Source organism: Miscanthus floridulus, chromosome 19 (genome assembly GCF_019320115.1).
Source record: "Miscanthus floridulus cultivar M001 chromosome 19, ASM1932011v1, whole genome shotgun sequence".
In the NCBI taxonomy this organism is placed as follows: Eukaryota; Viridiplantae; Streptophyta; class Magnoliopsida; order Poales; family Poaceae; genus Miscanthus; species Miscanthus floridulus.
In genome coordinates, this window is record NC_089598.1 from 28936109 (window position 1) to 28953883 (window position 17775).

Here is a 17775-nt window from a genome sequence, read left to right on the forward strand (position 1 = left end):
AGAACAAGAAAGGATTGCACGCGAGGCACGCAATATGGACCGGTTTAATCGCTGCCAAATCGAAGCTGAAGTAGAAGAGGAGGCACGACGCATAAGGGTCCAGCCACGCGACCTCAACAATGCTTTCGATAGGGTGGGCGACAAACAGGTCTTCAAGACTCCAAGCGCCAACGTAGCCGTCGCTATGGCGACAGTGCAACGGCTACCCAACACCCCTGAAACCTAGGCAGTTCGCAATGATATACAAGCTTATCTGATGGCTGCTATGGCTCAGACCATAGAGATGGTGAATCAAGCCCGGGCTCCATCCATTTCAGTCGAATCAAGCCACAGCCGCCAATACTCAAGTCGCTCATAGCCACTCAACCAACGTGGCTCGCGCAACAACGACCCATCAAACAACCGTCAAGGCAGAAATGGTGGTCCTGATGGTGGTCGGGACAACAACCATCATCAGGAGGACAACCACCGTGACGTTCGGGATGACAACCATCGAGATAACCACGATAATCGCCGCGACCGCAGGGTTAATCAGGATGGCAACTAGGATCGCCGTGATGGCAATAATGATCTCCGCCGCTACCTCGGGGAACATGATCTGCGTGATCGCATCAACCAGAGAGCCAACGATTGAGCATCCCATGAAAGTTATCACCGTATGGAATGTGACACTGCCCACGGCCCACCGGGTTTGAAGCAGTTTACTCCACACCTTCGCCAAGTCATATGGCCCAAGAACTTCAAGCTTGAGAAACTTCAGAAGTACGACGGCAAGGAAAACCCTGAATTATGGGTCATGCTCTACGAAACCGCGTGCAGATCAGCCATGGCTAATGAGCATGTCATGTCTAACTACTTTCCAGTCGCTGTTGGCCATGCAGGTCACCAATGGCTGGTTAGCTTACCGGCAAACTATTTTGATTCTTGGCAAGAGCTCAAGCAAGCCTTCATCGACAACTTCATTGCTACTTGCGAACAACCCGGCAACAAATATGATCTGCAATGGATTCGAGATCGAAAAGATGAGCCACTACGTGAGTACGTCCGGCGTTTCTCGGAGATGCGCATCAAGGTCCCATCAATCTCCGACAATGAGGCAATCGAGGCTTTCATCACTGGCCTCCGCTTCCACGACGCCCTGAGGGACAAGCTCCTCCGCAAGAGACCTGAATCGGTCACAGCGCTCCTGGCCACCGCTAAGAAATATGCGGATGCCGACGACGCTAAAAAGATAATTATCAAAGAAGCAGCAAGGGTTCCACGCTCCGACCACCCCCCACACCGCGACGACTACCGTGGCAACCGTGGTCAAAACGACAATTTTGACCGACGCAACAAGCGCAATGACTCCCACGACCACCGCGACCAACGTAATCAGCGGCGTAACCGCCGTGACGATTACAGGGGCAAGCGTGCTTAGGAAGACGACAGCGAGGTCAACACCGTTAAAAAAGGTGGCGGACATCGTAACTATGAAGACGACTATGCCAAAGCATTGAAAGGGCCCTGCCAGCTCCATCCTAAGTCAAACCATACCATGGAGAATTGCCGTGTTCTCAAGTCTATCTACACGCGTCAATAGGCTCCGGATACGTCCGACAAGCCTAACGACGTAGGGGAACAGCGCAACGAGGACAACGATGATGAAGATGTAGATCCTCGTCACAAGTACGTCAAGCCAACCGATCGCGTGCACACCATCATTGGGGCCAAGGTATCCATCGAGACCAAACGCGAACGCAAGCTACTCGCCTGAGCTTGCCTGAATGTTGCCAACACCGACAACCTCCTCACCGATCTGTGGCTCCCTCCGTGGTCCCACTGTGAGATCTCCTTTAGCAGAAAGGACCAATGGGCCATAATACCTGAGCCAGGACGATTTCCCCTGGTCCTCAATCCTTGTATCAACAAGGTTCAGTTCGACAGAGTACTGATCGATGGCGGTAGCTCCATCGATATACTGTTCAAAAACAGTCTGCCCGCCCTGAAGATAGCCTAGGCGGACCTCAAGCCATACGAGGCACAGTTCTAGGGTGTTCTCCTCGGATAGAGCTCTACACCTCTCGGGTAGATCACGCTACCTGTGCAATTTGGGACCCCAGACCACTTCTATAGCGACTACATCAACTTCGTGGTCGCTGACTTCGACGGCACCTACCATGCTATTCTTGGTCGACCATCGCTCACCAAGTTCATGGCCATACCTCATTACAGGTATCTGGTGCTCAAGATGCCTACTAAGAAAGGAGTTCTAACCCTCCGAGGCAACGTGTACGCAGCTTATACCTACGAGGATGACAGTTTCAAAATAGTAGAGGCTCACGACCTCTCTATTTGCATGGCTGAGACCATGCTCGATGCTAAGAAGACCTCCGCCGACCACCTGGAGATCCCAAAGCTCGAGGCTCCATGCAAGAACATCAAGTCCAAGGAGCACAAGGTGATCCAGCTGGTCGACGACGATCCCAGCAAAACGGCCCTTATCGGGGCCAACCTGGATCCCAAATAGGAAGATGCGCTCGTCAGGTTCTTGAGGAGCAACATGGATGTGTTCGCATGGAAACCTGCTGACATGCCTGGTGTACCTCAGAACTTGATCGAGCACTCCTTGAATGTCAACGGCAAGGCCAAACCTATCAAGCAGAAGCTATGACGGTTCGCTCGTGACAAAAAGGAGGCGATTAGGGTAGAAGTTACATGGCTTTTGGCAGTCGGATTTATCAAAGAAGTGTATCACCCAGAGTGGTTAGCCAACCTGGTTCTTGTACGCAAAAAGAATAATGAATGGAGAATGTGCGTTGATTACACTGATCTCAACAAACACTGCCCTAAAGACCCCTTCGGTTTACCTCGCATAGACAAGGTCGTAGATTCAGCCGCCGGTTGCGAGCTGCTTTCCTTTCTTGATTGCTACTCTGGTTATCACCAGATCGCTCTCAAAAAGGACGACTAGATCAAGACATCTTTTATTACGCCTTTCGGCGTCTACTGCTACACGACCATGTTGTTTGGGCTCAAGAACGCCAGGGCTACCTACCAATGTGCTATACAGGCCTGCCTCAAAGAAGAGATAAAAGATGACCCCATCGAGGCCTATGTTGATGATATAGTTGTCAAAACCAAGGAAGCACATACCCTTGTTGACAACCTGGAACACACCTTTGCAGCCTTTAACACATTCCAGTGGAAATTAAACCCAAAAAAGTGCATCTTCGGTGTTCCTTCTAGCATACTACTTGGCAACGTCGTCAGTCATGATGGCATACGCCCTAACCCGGAGAAAGTCAAAGCTATCTTGGACATGAAGCCGCCCAAAAAGGTAAAGGATGTTCAGAAGCTTACCGGATGCATGGCCGCCCTCAGCCGTTTCATATCAAGATTAGGCAAAAAAGGATTACCGTTCTTTTAACTGCTCAAAGCATCTGAAAAGTTTGAGTGGTCGGAGGAAGCAGACGCTGCCTTCACATAGCTGAAACAATACCTTACATCACCTCTGGTCCTCACTGCTCCCAGAGAAGATGAAACACTCCTGCTTTACATCGCGGCTACTAATCGAGTGGTCTCCACGGCCATGGTGGTCGAGCGCGACAAGCCTGGCCATGTCTACAAGGTACAGCGGCCAATCTATTTCATTAGTGAGGTACTCAATGAGTCCAAGACCAGATACCCATAGATTCAGAAGTTGATCTACGTCATACTGATAACATCCCGAAAGTTGAAACATTACTTCGACGGATATCGTGTGGTGGTCATGACTGAGTACCCTCTGCGAGACATCATTAGCAACAAGGATGTGAACGAGCATGTCATTAAATGGGCAATGGAGCTATGCCCCTTCTCCTTGGAATTTGCAAGCCGTACTACAATCAAGTCTCAGGCACTCGTCGATTTCATCGTTGAGTGGACAGACTTAAGCACGCCTGCCTCTCTGGGGTCCGACGAGTATTGGACGATGTACTTTGATGGTTCTCTAAACATTGACGGTGTGGGGGCAGGAGTCCTTTTCGTGTCACCATCCAAGGAGCAGCTCCGGTACGTCCTCAGGATTTATTTTCTAGCATCTAATAATGCCACCGAGTACGAAGCATGCCTATATGGTTTGCGCATTGCGGTTGAGCTCGGCGTTAAACGTCTCTATGTCTATGGAGACTCTGCTCTGGTCATCAACCAACGTAACAAGGACTAGGACACGACCAGCGAAAAGATGGATGCATACTGCAAATCAATCAGAAAGTTGGAAGGTAGGTTCTATGGCATTGAGTACATACACGTGGTCCGAGACAAGAATCAAGCAGCGGATGCGCTTTCAAAGTTAGGATCATTCCGAGCCAAAATCCCACATGGCGTATTCGTCCAAGACCTGCTCACGCCTTCCATCGAAGAGGAAGATTCCACGGCAGACAAGCCTCCAGACCAGCAATTAGTGGCTACGGTTCCGGCGTCGAGCACCACCGAAACGCCTCCGACCACTCATGAGCCCAACTAGAGAATACCTTTCATCAAGTACCTAATAGATGGCAACGGTTACACTGATCGGACAGAAAATGAGCGCCTGATGCGTCGCAGTAAGCAGTACCTGCTCGTCGATGGCAAGTTATGGCGCAAGAACATAAAGGAAGAAATCTTGATGAAGTGTATAACCCAGGAGGATGGCGAACATCTCCTGGACCAAATCCACTCTGGCTCCTGCGGCAACCACGCGGCCTCAAGAACGCTGGTCGGTAAGGCTTTCTGAGCAGGGTTCTATTGGCTGTCAGCAGTAGCCGATGCAGAGAAGCTAGTCCACCACTGTGAGGGTTGTCAGTTCTTCGCCAAGAGAATCCACGTACTAGCACATGAGATCTAGACAATACCAGCCTCTTAGCCCTTTGCATGCTGGGGACTGGATATGATCGGGCCCTTCAAACCAGCTCCTGGGAAATTTACATGCGTTTTTGTGCTGATCGACAAATTTTCTAAGTGGATAGAATACATGCCTCTGGTATAGGCATCCTCAGAAAAGGCTATCACGTTCGTCAACCAAGTCATCCACTGTTTCAGCATACCCAAAAGCATCATCACTAATCTGGGTACTTAGTTCACCGGGAACACTTTTTGGGACTTCTGCGATGAAAGGAGCATAGTAGTAAAATACGTCTCGGTGGTGCACCCTAGAGCTAATGGACAAGTTGAGCGGGCCAATGGCATGATCTTGGACGCATTGAAGAAGAGGATGTACAGAGAAAATGACAAAGCTCCTGGAAGATGGCTCAAAGAGTTACCTGCCGTGGTCTGGGGTCTCAGAACTCAGCCCAGTCGTAACACTGACGTCTCACCATACTTTATGGTTTATGGCACCGAGGCAGTCCTCCCAGCAGATATAGCTTTCAAATCAGCACGGGTAGAGAACTTCGACGAAGGCAAGGTCAATGAAGTACGGGAGCTAGAAGTGAATAGTGTAGAAGAGAAGCGGCTTGATTCTTATGTACGTACGGCCAAATACCTTGCTGTTTTGCGCAGGTACTACAACAAGAACATTAAAGAGTGGTTCTTTGTGGTCGGGGACCTGGTCCTAAAGTGAAAGACGAACCAGGCTGGTGTCCATAAACTCACAACCCCATGGGAGGGGCCCTTCATGATCAAGGAAGTCACATGACCAACGTCTTACAGGTTAGCTCACCTGGACAGTACGGACGTACCAAACTCGTGGCACATCGACAAGCTTAGACGTTTCTATGCTTAACCACTAAGATATGTACTCCTTTTTGTACTTTCAATTTACTTCAATAAAGCTATTATGATTTCTCTGACCACTCTAATGTGTCACTTTGAATTTTATGGTTATTCTAACTTAGCCAGTAAAAGCCGACCACCATTCCTTCTACGGTTTTCGGAGTAGGCCCTGTCTCCGGTTCCTCCCAACGCGTGCATAGGATCCGCTCTCTATGCTACGGGTGATCAATAGGTCCCCCTAGTTTGACTTGTCCGCATCTATGTATGCACAGGTCATGCACCTCACACTCCGACCACATGGCAAACTAGGGCCGCACAAACTTTTCGGGATGACATGTCGAGTAAAATGGTACAACTAAACAGAACGTTAACATGTTCTAACTTAGTTACACCAACATGAGTTTCAAGCTTAAATACATTTTATACAAAGCAAACAAGCTTATAATATTATACAGTTACGTTATTACAAGCTTGCCTGAAGAGGCCCAAGTTTACAATAACACAACTATGTCCTTCTTCTACAGCTCTAAGCCTATTCCATTGGCTGGTCGGGGCACGCGGCACCTACTGCTCGCTGTTTCTGGTATCCTACTCGAGTCTCGGGGACTCTTGTGCTGGTCGAGCTGAAGAGGATGGCCTCGCTAATGCCTGGCTGGTCGAGACCGCAGGCTTCATCGGTTGGCTTACAACTGATGGCGTTTCTAGCTGACTTGTCGATGGTGTACCTTGTACAGGTGCTATCCCACCTCCACATAGGTTAATGTCGCCAATAATCTTTGAGGACAGGTCCAGCTGGGTCATCTGAAGCTCGTCAGCCTTGTCTAGGTCTACCTCCTTTGGGTACCCAGCCTCCAGGTGCTTGAGATCGATCAGGGGGTAGTGGGCACGCACCATGCTTAGCACATGCGCACCTATGTACTCACCCGCCTCCTTCATGAACTCTTGGAACCAACTCCATGCCTTTCGACATCTCTCGACCAGTCCGAGCTGCAGCGTCCTTGGCACTTCCTCTATAAGCGTCGGATCGATAAGGTCGAGGATGGGCAAAATGCCAGTTGCCACTTCCTAGCACCGGTTCTTCCATGTGTCCCAATCCTCGGTGGTCTCTAAGCATCGCGCCTTCCAGCCATCATGATCTTTCATCACGGCTTCTAGATGTTTCTTGGCATTGACTTTTAAAACTGCAAACCGTACAATACATCAAAATGTAACGACACAACAAGATAAGGCGGACAATAGAATGAGAAAGGTGGTCTGGAACACTTACTTTTTAGTTCCTCCTTCATCTTGGTTGTGCGGTCCCAGAGTTGAGACTGGTCGCGCGCTAGTTTCTCATTGTCCTCCTTCAGTCGACCACACTCTGCGGTCACATGGCTATTCTCCTCTTGGAGGCGGGTTACTTTGGCTTCTAAGCCTGCACTACAGCTGTCACTACCAACAATGCAACAACACGTGTCATGCACTTGCTGTGATAAAATGACAACTTACTTGTTTTTTCCTGCTCTTTGTTACTGAGCTGGACGACCAGGTTCTGGTTCTGTGCCTCTTGCTTTGTCCTCTCCTGGTCAGCGGCTTCAAGTTGGCGGCACAAGCGTTCCACCTCAGCCACCAGTTCTCTATTGTTTGCTGTGATTCCCTCAATCTGGTCGAAGCACCTCTTTCGGTACTTTGTGGTCTTCATCAAGTCCTGTATATAAAAAAGCTAAGTCAGACAGTTTGACTAAATAGCAGGATCAAGTGGTCAAGCCAAACATACCTGGACTTCTGTCACTAGATGTTTTGCCGCTCGTTCAACTTTTAGGGTCTCTTCGACCTCTGGGATTTCCTCATGCATAACCCACTCGTCGTTCCACCAGCGCAACACATATACATATTGTCGTTTGTCTTGGGGATGGCCCAGGATCTCTTCTACTTCGTCCTCTTCGGCCTCTTGTTTAGGAGGCAGCGCTGGTCTGGAGTTTGTAGTCTCTGCGACCACTATGGCTTTCCCACGAGCCGTAGCATCGGCAAGCGTGCTCTGTGCCACCTCCGACTGCTGCTCCTCGGCTTGGTCTGGTCCACTTGGCGCTGAAGTATCCCCCTCAATAGGGTTAGTGCTCGGAGCACTTGTACTTGGCTCAGCTCTCTTCTTGACCAGTTGCTCGGGGACTGTCGTCTGGCCGCTCGTCTGCTGAGGTTCTGGTGGATTTTCTTCTATAGGTTCCTCCACAACCGGCTGCTGGGCAGTTCTTTTCGCCATTGCTGGCGAAGCCGTGCCGCACCCGGCTAGCTGGTCGGGATTTTCGGTGGACGCCGACCTAATATATCAGAGATAAGTTCAGAAGACAATAGTATTCAATACAAATTGTAAGCTTACATCAAGGTTACAAATACTTACAGCTTGGAAGCATGGAATGACGTGGCGAAGGAGTGTCTCTTCGACCGTGCTTGCTCCATGTGCTTGGCAGGTTCCACTGGGTCTTTTTCCACGACCAGTACCGGCATCGGGGCTTGGTGCTCGACCCCTTCACCGCTTGTCCTCTGTGTTGCAGTGGTCGGTGATGCAATCCCTACTGGCACGGAGGAGCCACCTTGCTCCATTGACTCCAATTGTCTCCTCCTCTTTCAAGGGATGAGACGGAAGATGTCTGCATCCTCTGTTTCATCATCTAACAGTGGGAAGATGGCCTGATGATGTTTGTTGGCCGCCGGCCGCTTGCCAGCAGCCCTGGCCGTTGCCTCCTCCCCAACCCCGAGTACGGCCCAGTCGACGTCTTCGGCCCTAGCACTGGTCTGGGCGGCTGGGCCAGCAACCTGCGGCCAATCCACACCAGGGGGTGGAGACACGAACACTGCTGCCCTATCATGACCATTACTCTAGGAAACATAAAGGCGACAACATAGTCAATTTTTGTCACAACATAACTCTACAGGTACAAGGAAGCATAATTTACCTTTGGGGGAGGTCGGGCCAGCTTGAAGGCGTGCTCGATGTCGCTTAACCTGACATAATTGGGATCAGCTAAGTTGAATAGCTCCCCAATCCTGGCCTTGATTTTGATCTTGTCGAGCGCCTCTTTTCTGGTCCTCGTTGGATCCGCGCTCCCTTGGTATTCATAGCCAGGATGTACCCTCCTCTGGCAGGGCTGGATCCTTCGGCTGATGAAGTCTCCGACCATGCTTGGACCATCCAGCTTCTCCCACGGGATCATCCCGAGCAGTTCTACGATCTGTTCCAAGTGCTGGGGCTTCTCCGACAAGTTGTTCTTCTCTAGAATGAACCCCACGTCGCACAGGGTGATCGTGTTCGGCTCTTCACGGATGTAGAACCACTTCTTGTACCAGTCGTCCAGTGATGTGTTCCAAGGGCAATGCAGGTACTAGGCCTTCATCCCATCACATAGATTGAGGTATACGCCTTCGGCTATCTTCGAGCCACCGCTCCCTTTCTTCCGCAGACAGAATAGATGGAAAAAAGGTCGAAATGGGGCTAGAAGCCACCATAGGCTTCGCAAAGATGGATGACGGTGGAGATAAGAAGAATCGAGTTGGGATGCAGATTGCAAATCCCAATCTCGTAATACAAATAGAGCCCCTGAAGGAAAGGGTGCACTAGAACCCCAAAACCCCGCTTGAAGAAATCCTCGAAAACCACAATCTCACCTGGTTGTGGATCGGGAAAGCTTTCTCCTTCCGGCGCGCGCCATCCCGCGAGTGCCTTGTTGTGGAGCACTCCCATGGTGACGAGGTCTTCGATGGTCTGCTCGTTGCTCCTTGACTTCCACCACTCCTTTGCCATGACTTCGGCTTTCTTCTGGGCATCTCTCTTCACCATTAATCCATCCTTGCTAAAGGGGTGGATGCGGTGGAGGGGGGATTGGTGATGATTTCGGAGGTATAGGTTTCGGCAAGAGGAAGAAGAAGGCTGCGGCGGCGGATGATAATGGGGATCAGTAAAAAGTAACTTACCTATTCTATATTATAAATAACCAAGAGCTTCGTCGTTTCATCTGCCCGAGAATCTTGGGAGATGTGCGCACGCGCCACAGATGGTTGTTCTCACAACCTCGAGATCTACGCCAATAAACGCGCCCCTTCGTTACCAATGTACGCGCCTTTTCGTTGCTAGTGTGAGAGGGCCCACACTGACGCACCTCTTTACAGGTGCCAAGCGACAGTTTGCTAGAAAGGGCAAGAAGACAGTATGACGTGCTATACCTATCTGCTTTTTTGACCTGACATGTACGATTGGACTTGACAAAATACAAAGATAAATAAATACACCAAATAATAGAACAAGCGGCGTTCATTTTTTCACTACATTTCTTGTGCTCAAGGATGGTCCAGACCACTACCGTGCTCGGGGACTGCTCCGACCACTACAATACTCGGGGACTGCCTAGACCACTGCCGTGCTCGAGGACTGCTCCGACCACTGCCGTGCTCGGGGACTGCCCCGACCACTGCTCGAAGACCGCTCTCCTCGGCTACATGTGATTTGTACTCACATATAGTTGAGAGACATTTTTTAGACCTTGCTACAAGGCTCATACTTCGCCTTCCAGCAAGCTCAGGGACTACATCGGTACGATGCACCTACCGGTGCATCTCGTATCGCCTGTACAACGATTGGATTCTTAACTTCAGTGGAAATTCTTTTTTAGACCCTGGCACCACATGCCTGCGTCACCTACTACCAGGCTCGGGGACTAAGTGGGCACACTTCACCTTGCGGCGAATGTGTTTATTTAATCGACCCCTATGCTTTGACTGATTGTAAGGATTACTATCGTGCTCGGGCACTGTCCCGACCACTGCTCGGAGATCGTTCTCCTCGGCTACACGTGATTTGTACTCACATATAGTTGAGAGACATTTATTTAGACCTTGCTACAAGGCTCATGCTTTGCCTTCCAGCAAGCTTGGGGACTACATCGGTATGATGCACCTGCCGGTGCATCTCGTATCGCCTGTACGACGATTGGTTTCTTAATTTAATTGGGAGTTCTTTTTAGACCCTGGCACCACGTGCCTATGTCACCTACTACCAGGCTCAGGGACTAAGTGGGCACACTTCACCTTGTGGTGAATGTGTTTGTTTTTCGACCCCTACACCTCTGATGATCAAGGATGCTACGCTTCAAGATTCACTTACATTTCTTTTCAGAAATACAAGTGGGCACACTTCATAGGATGGAAATCTTTTTCTTTTTTCTTAAGAGCACCATACATTCTTCGGACAACCTACTTCTCCAGCGACAACGGTGGTTAGAGATGTCAAGGACTCAAGCCTTGCTTGTCGGAAAAGGTTAAAATGGCGTGTCGCAGCATAATACATGGTGCTCGGGGACTAGCTGTGGGGGTATTAACCCCTATACCCTTACGGCTAGGCTTGGGCCAGCCCAGATCAAAGGGTCTGGTCCATCAAAAGACAACGCATGGCCTGGCCAACCTATTTATAGTCCCGCGCAAGGAGTCAAGGCAGATTTGGCGATCAAGCAAGATCCTGGTCGGTTAGAATAGGAATCCTTATCCGGCCACCTATGGCAATTGTAACTGGCTAGGATTAGTTTCTAGATCTGTAACCTTGTCCTCCGGACTATATAAGGTGGGTAGGGGACCCCTCTAAAAAACATCTCTCATTGACATACAGCAATACAATCAGACGCAGGACGTAGGTATTACGCCTTCTTGGCGGCCGAACCTGGATAAAACCTTATGTCTATCTTGCGTCACTGTCTTGTTTGTGGCTTACGCATCTGTCTGCCGACAATCTACTACCTTGGGCATACCCCTAGGTAGACTGCCGACCATATTTCGTCGACACAATGTAATCGCAAGACTTACCTGACTAGTAGGAATAGTTTCCTGACTCCAAGGGTATGATAGGCAGTAAGGTTTGCTATTTTCTTTTTGTTTGTGGAAAGCATTACTAATAGTTCATCCTTACAGTCAAGTTTTATTAGCAGTCATGATTACTTCATTAGCTAACCATTCTAGGTAAGCACTTGTTCTACTTTCAAGCAAGAGTTGAGCAATCAGAACCATTTCGCCATCTTTCATCTTCCAGTTCTTACTATGGTGCTAGACCATAGCCAAGTCATACCGTCTCATGAAAATAGCAATTCATGAACCAATGTATCCTAGCGAGATACCCTGAAACACATGCCCTGTTTGTACCCTAGGCACAAACAAGACCAACTCATTCTACTCCTATCACCGGGTCCAGGTCCTCGTCCAAACTTGGACTCCAAGCCCCCAAACATGAGACCTAGTCTCAATATGGTGCTTAGACCTCCACCTTTCCCCGCCTCCAATCAATCAGTCCGAAAAGAGCCAGAACCCATGATAAGAGCGTAACGAGCCTTCCAGCTCCTATAAGCAAGTATCTGCTCAGGATAATATGTCTGTGACCTGACTACCATCCATAGCAACGGACTATCCTCAATCGACATGGACAGGAAAAATAGTGTAACCAAGCTAAGCCCCGTGGCCGCGGGACACAACTCGTTACACCCACCAATACCCATACCATATCCCTGCCCGGTCTCTATTTTCCTTTCATCATTTTTATCATGAGAGTAATAATAATAATCACCTATTATGAGTAACGGCAGGTTACTCATGCTACCGAAAACCTAGGCATAGAAGCTACTCGAACCTGTACTAGTAGGACTCATAGGACAGTTATATCTATGCAGGTGGTTTTCATAATATTCCTGTAACGTAAATGCACATAACATATATATATATAGTGATTATAAAAAATAATGGTTATGCACCGGGGCTTGCCTTAGGCAGGCACGGTGTTAGCTGAGTCAGTCGTTGGTGGCTCTGAGATCTCCTCCCTCATGAGGATCTCCTCCTCATATTCCTCAATGATCTCCTCAAACTCACGATCATCTGTGGTCACTATCTCCACCAACTCATTCTCTACATGCATGCGATGATGATGCAACACTTAGTATTTAGGCAACAACAACTCTTAAAATAAGAATACACATATCAAGCTACTAAGCTAGCTCTAATGACTAAGATACTAATCTAACTATCATCTTCATCAAGCAAAGTGTTGGCTTCAACTAACAAACACTTGACTTTGCAAATTAAGGATACATCTTTATTTCTACTAGTGATTTAATGTATATTGAAACAAAGAGCATTTAACTATCCTAATGCTTATTCTATTCTAAGGCTATAAAAAATTACAGTGAACACATAATAATATAATGAAACTGCTGTAAAAATTTCAGGATCAAAACTATCACCAATTCACCACAAAAATTTGTACAATAATCAACTTAATAATATTAAGCATTCTCATACTATTTAATAGCTCCTAGTGTCAACACATATAAACATGAACTAAATATACTAACAGATAGATCAAAATTTTAGGAACCTAACAAAATTTGTTTCATAATTTTTGGACAGCTATACGATTTTATATTAATTACTAAAGATCACCTCAGAAATTAAATTAGAAAACTATTTACTAATTCCTTGGAAAAACAAGACGGATTCTCCGCGAGGCGCGCGCGCTAGCGCTCTTGGAACCATGTCCTCGATTTCCTCCCGAATCACACCGAAGTCCTAATACTATTTCCTGCTCTCACAGACCTTCTCACTTAACCCCCCGACCTTTCCCTAATTCACCCGCGCGTACCCCTAGCGACTTAGCACATGGCGGCGCGGTGGGTGGTGACACGGCGCGACCGCGCCGGCCACGAGATGCTCGTGCTGACCCGTCAGTCAGGCCAACCTTTGACTATAGTTCAACTACCTACACCAAGCAACAACGTGGGGAGGTGGGACGCGCTGGAGCGAGCTGCAACGACGCGCGGCCGTCCACGGCGGCGGCGCACCCGCTCCGATGAGCTGGGGCTGCTACAGACCTAACTGGCTAGCGTGTTAGCATTAGGAGGCTACCATAGGCTAGGACGAGGTGACGATTGGAGTGGAGGATGGTGAAAGAGGGGTGGCCATGTGCAGCCGAGCCATGCGATGGCGCACCACAGTGGCGTGGTCACGTCAACGATGACAAGAAGGCGGTAGTGGTTCCTCTAGCGTGTGCAAGGTGGAGAGGGAGGCAAGGCAAAGCTAGTGGTGCATGTGAATTGGATCGAGGTGGACGGTAGGGGGACTACCCTCGTCCATGGCCGATCATGGCCTTATCAGCAAGGCAGAGCAGAAAGCTCCAAATTTAAGCTTGGCAGTGCGTGCTTCATGGTTGTGTGGGGTTGGGCAGCTGGAGAACTCACTAGCGGGACTATAGATGGGGGGAATTGATTGGAGATGATGTCTTGTTGTCTAACGTGCTTGCACGACTCCGATGGCAGCGCGCACACGTGACCAGCGCTGTGACGCCGAGCGCCCGAGCTTGGTGACCGCGTCCACCTGGTGAGACAGCGCGAGAACTATGTCGTGCATGCATTTTAAAGCACCTATAACAACTAAACAGTTGCTTCTAGACCTAAACCATCTTCCCCATGCTCAGGAGAGCATATTGGGCTACCAACCCGAGCTAAAACACGTCACCATCTCTTACCTTGATTTCACAAAATAAATTGCTAAACATGGCATTGTCTTGCTGTATATATATACTTAAATTCTTCTAAGTTCTTGAGCTAAATTTGATTTCAAATTCCATTTTTACGCTATTAGAAATATTAGCTGGCAATCTTATTTTTCTGCAGCAAGTATTTCATTGTCATCTACAAAGTTTATACTTCAAACTTTATTTAAGTATCACACACATATTCTATAGTATTTTTGCTCAATAAAAATTAGTTTTTTCCACCCTACTTGACATAACATGAGTTATTGAATAAATTTCCATTTAACATTTTTATTTGTCATTTTAGGCTACAAGAAATTTATCAATACTTTCTATCACATGCATTATTACATAAACATGATGCTCATGACATGATTTAGTAGTTTGTTTAGGGTGTAACACCGAGGGTGTGACAGCTCTACCCCCTTAAATAAAATCTCATCCCAAGATTTCATGTGTGTGCCTAGTGCTGGAATAGGGATAAGAAGTAACTTTTAACTTAAACAATTACCTTGATACTTTGGGGAGAAGATGGGGATAATGATCCAGAATATAACTCTCATGTTCCCAAGTTGCTTTGTCCTCTGAATGATTTTGCCACTGGACTTTATAGAATTTTACCACTTTGTTCCTAGTGACTCTTTCCTTTTTATCCAAGATTTTGATGGGATGCTTAATATAAGAAAGATCAGGTTGGACAGGGAGTCCTTCAATTTCTACCACTTCATCGGGAACCATAGGAACTTCTTTAACTAGGAAACATGGAAGACATTATGGACTGCTGACAGAATATCTGGGAGTTGGAGATGGTAAGCAACCGAACCACTGTGCCCCAAAATTTTAAAAGGTCCAATATAACGAGGAGCTAACTTTCCATGGACTCCAAACTGATGCACACCTCTCATCAGGGATACCTTTAGGTACACATGGTCACCAACTTCAAACTGCAAGGGCCTTCTCCTCTTGTCTGCGTAAGCTTTCTGATGGTTCTAAGCTGCTTTCAAATGACTCTGAATAACACTAACTTGCTCTCTTGCTTCCTTTATGAAATCAGGTACAAAGTAACCACGGTCACCCACTTCAACCTAGTTAAGAGGTGTTCTACACTTCTTGGCATACAGGGCCTCGAAAGGTACCATTCGAATGCTTTCTTGATAGCTATTGTTATAAGAAAACTCAGCTAAAGACAATCATTCATCCCACTTTTCTGGATAAGAAATGGCACAAGCTCTCAACATGTCTTCAAGTACTTGATTGACCCTTTCTGTCTGACCGTCAGCTTGCGGTGATAAGCTGAACTTCTGAGGAGGCGAGTACCAAGGTACTTCTGAAGTTGCTCCTAGAAGCGAGAGACAAAAATTGACCCTCTATCAGAGACAATGGTGAGAGGAACTCCATGTAGGGTCATAACCCAATCAAAATACAACTTGGCATACTTCTTGGCTGAATACCTTGTATCCACTGGGAGGAAATGAGTAGCGAACCACAATGACCCAAATAGAGTCATACCCCTTTGCCGTGTGAGGCAAACCCACAACAAAGTCTATGGAAATATACTCCCATTTCCAAATAGGAATAGGCAAGGGTTGTAGAAATCCAGGCGTATGCATATGGTCCGCCTTAACCCTTCCGCAAATGTCTCATTCTGAGATGTATTTGGTAATATCCTGTTTCATATTTAGCCACCAATACAAGTGATGCAAATCATGATACATCTTGTTACTTCCCGGCTGAATGGATAATTTGGAGTTGTGAGCTTCATCCAAAATTTTTCTCCTAAGCTCATCACTTGAGGGAACCACCAATTGGTTCTTGAACTTCACCACACCTTGATCATCAATACTGAAATGAGGACCACGCCCTTCAGCAATTAACTTCTTGATATGGGGGATTTCTGAAGCATCTTGCCTTTACTCTATAATAATTTGCTCAGGTATATCCGAGACTAGAGCAATATGGGCTAACACCTTAGAATGGTTGAGAGACAAAGATTCTTCTTCAACTTGATGCGACTTCCAACTTAAGGCATCAGCTACCACATTAGCTTTTCTAGGGTGACAATGAACTTCTAAGTTATAATCTTCGATTAACTCAAGCCACCTCCACTGTCTCATGTTTAGCTCGGATTGAGTGAAAATATATTTGAGACTCTTGTGATCCATGTAGATATGCACTTTATTTCCCAACAGGTAATGTCTCCAAATTTTTAGAGTGTGCACAACCGCAGCCAGTTGTAAATCATGGGTGGGATAATTCAACTCGTGCTTTTTTAGTTGACGTGAAGCATAAGCGATCACACATCTATCTTGCATAGGCATCACAATACACATCAAACGGCCTATCAATATCTGGTTGGGCAAGAACAGGAGCAGAGGTAAGAAACTTCTTCAAGGCTTAGAAAACTTCTTCACAAGCCGGACTCCATACAAACTTGACATCCTTTTAGAGCAACTTGGTCATTGGTTGAGCTACTTTAGAAAACTTAGGGATGAAGCACCGATAATAACCAGCAAGACCAAGGAACTGACAAATCTGATGCACTAACTTTGGAGATTTCCAATTTAACACATCATGCACCTTGCCAGGATCCACAGAGATGCCTTCAGGTGTTAGAACATGTCCCAAAAACTACACTCGGTCCAACCAAAACCCACACTTGCTGAATTTGGCATACAACTTGTTTTCTCGCAATCGAGTTAAGACTATGCGAAGATGTTGTGCATGCTCTTCGTTGTTCTTGGAATTTATCAATATGTCATCAATGAACACCACTATAAACTTGTCTAACTCCGGTATGAAGACTGAATTCATGAGATACATGAAGATTGCAGGAGCATTGGTGAGACCAAAAGACATGACTAGGTATTCATAAAGGCCATAACTAGTAGAGAAAGCTATCTATGGTATATCTTGTGGCCGGATCTTAATTTGGCGATACCCAGAACGAAGATCAATCTTTGAAAACACTTTTGCACCACCCAGCTGATTGAACAAAGTGTCAATATAAGGTAAAGGATACTTGTTCTTAATGGTTACCGCATTAAGAGGGCGATAATCCACACACATCCGAAGAGTGCCGTCCTTCTTCTTCACAAAAATAGCTGGACAACCCCATAGTGAAGAACTAGGATGGATGAATCCCTTCTCCAATAATTCTTCTAACTGTTTCTTTATCTCAACCAGTTCCTTTGGAGCCATGTGGTAGGGATGCCATGAAATAGGAGCAGTACCAGGTTCTAACTCAATGGCAAACTTCACATCCCGGTCTAGTGGTAACCCGGGTAGATCCTCGGGAAAGACATCCAAAAACTCACAGACCACAGAAATAGAAGCAAGGTTAGGAGAAGCTTTAGCATGAGCCACAACTAGCAAGGTGGGGACTAAAGGCATAAGGAGAGATATTCTATCCTTAGAAGAAGGGAGCTTTAACTCCATAATTATCTGCCTAAAGTTCAAGACTACCCCTTAGTTTCTCAACTAGTTCATTTCCAAAATTGCATCTATGCCTTGACCAGGCAGCAACATGA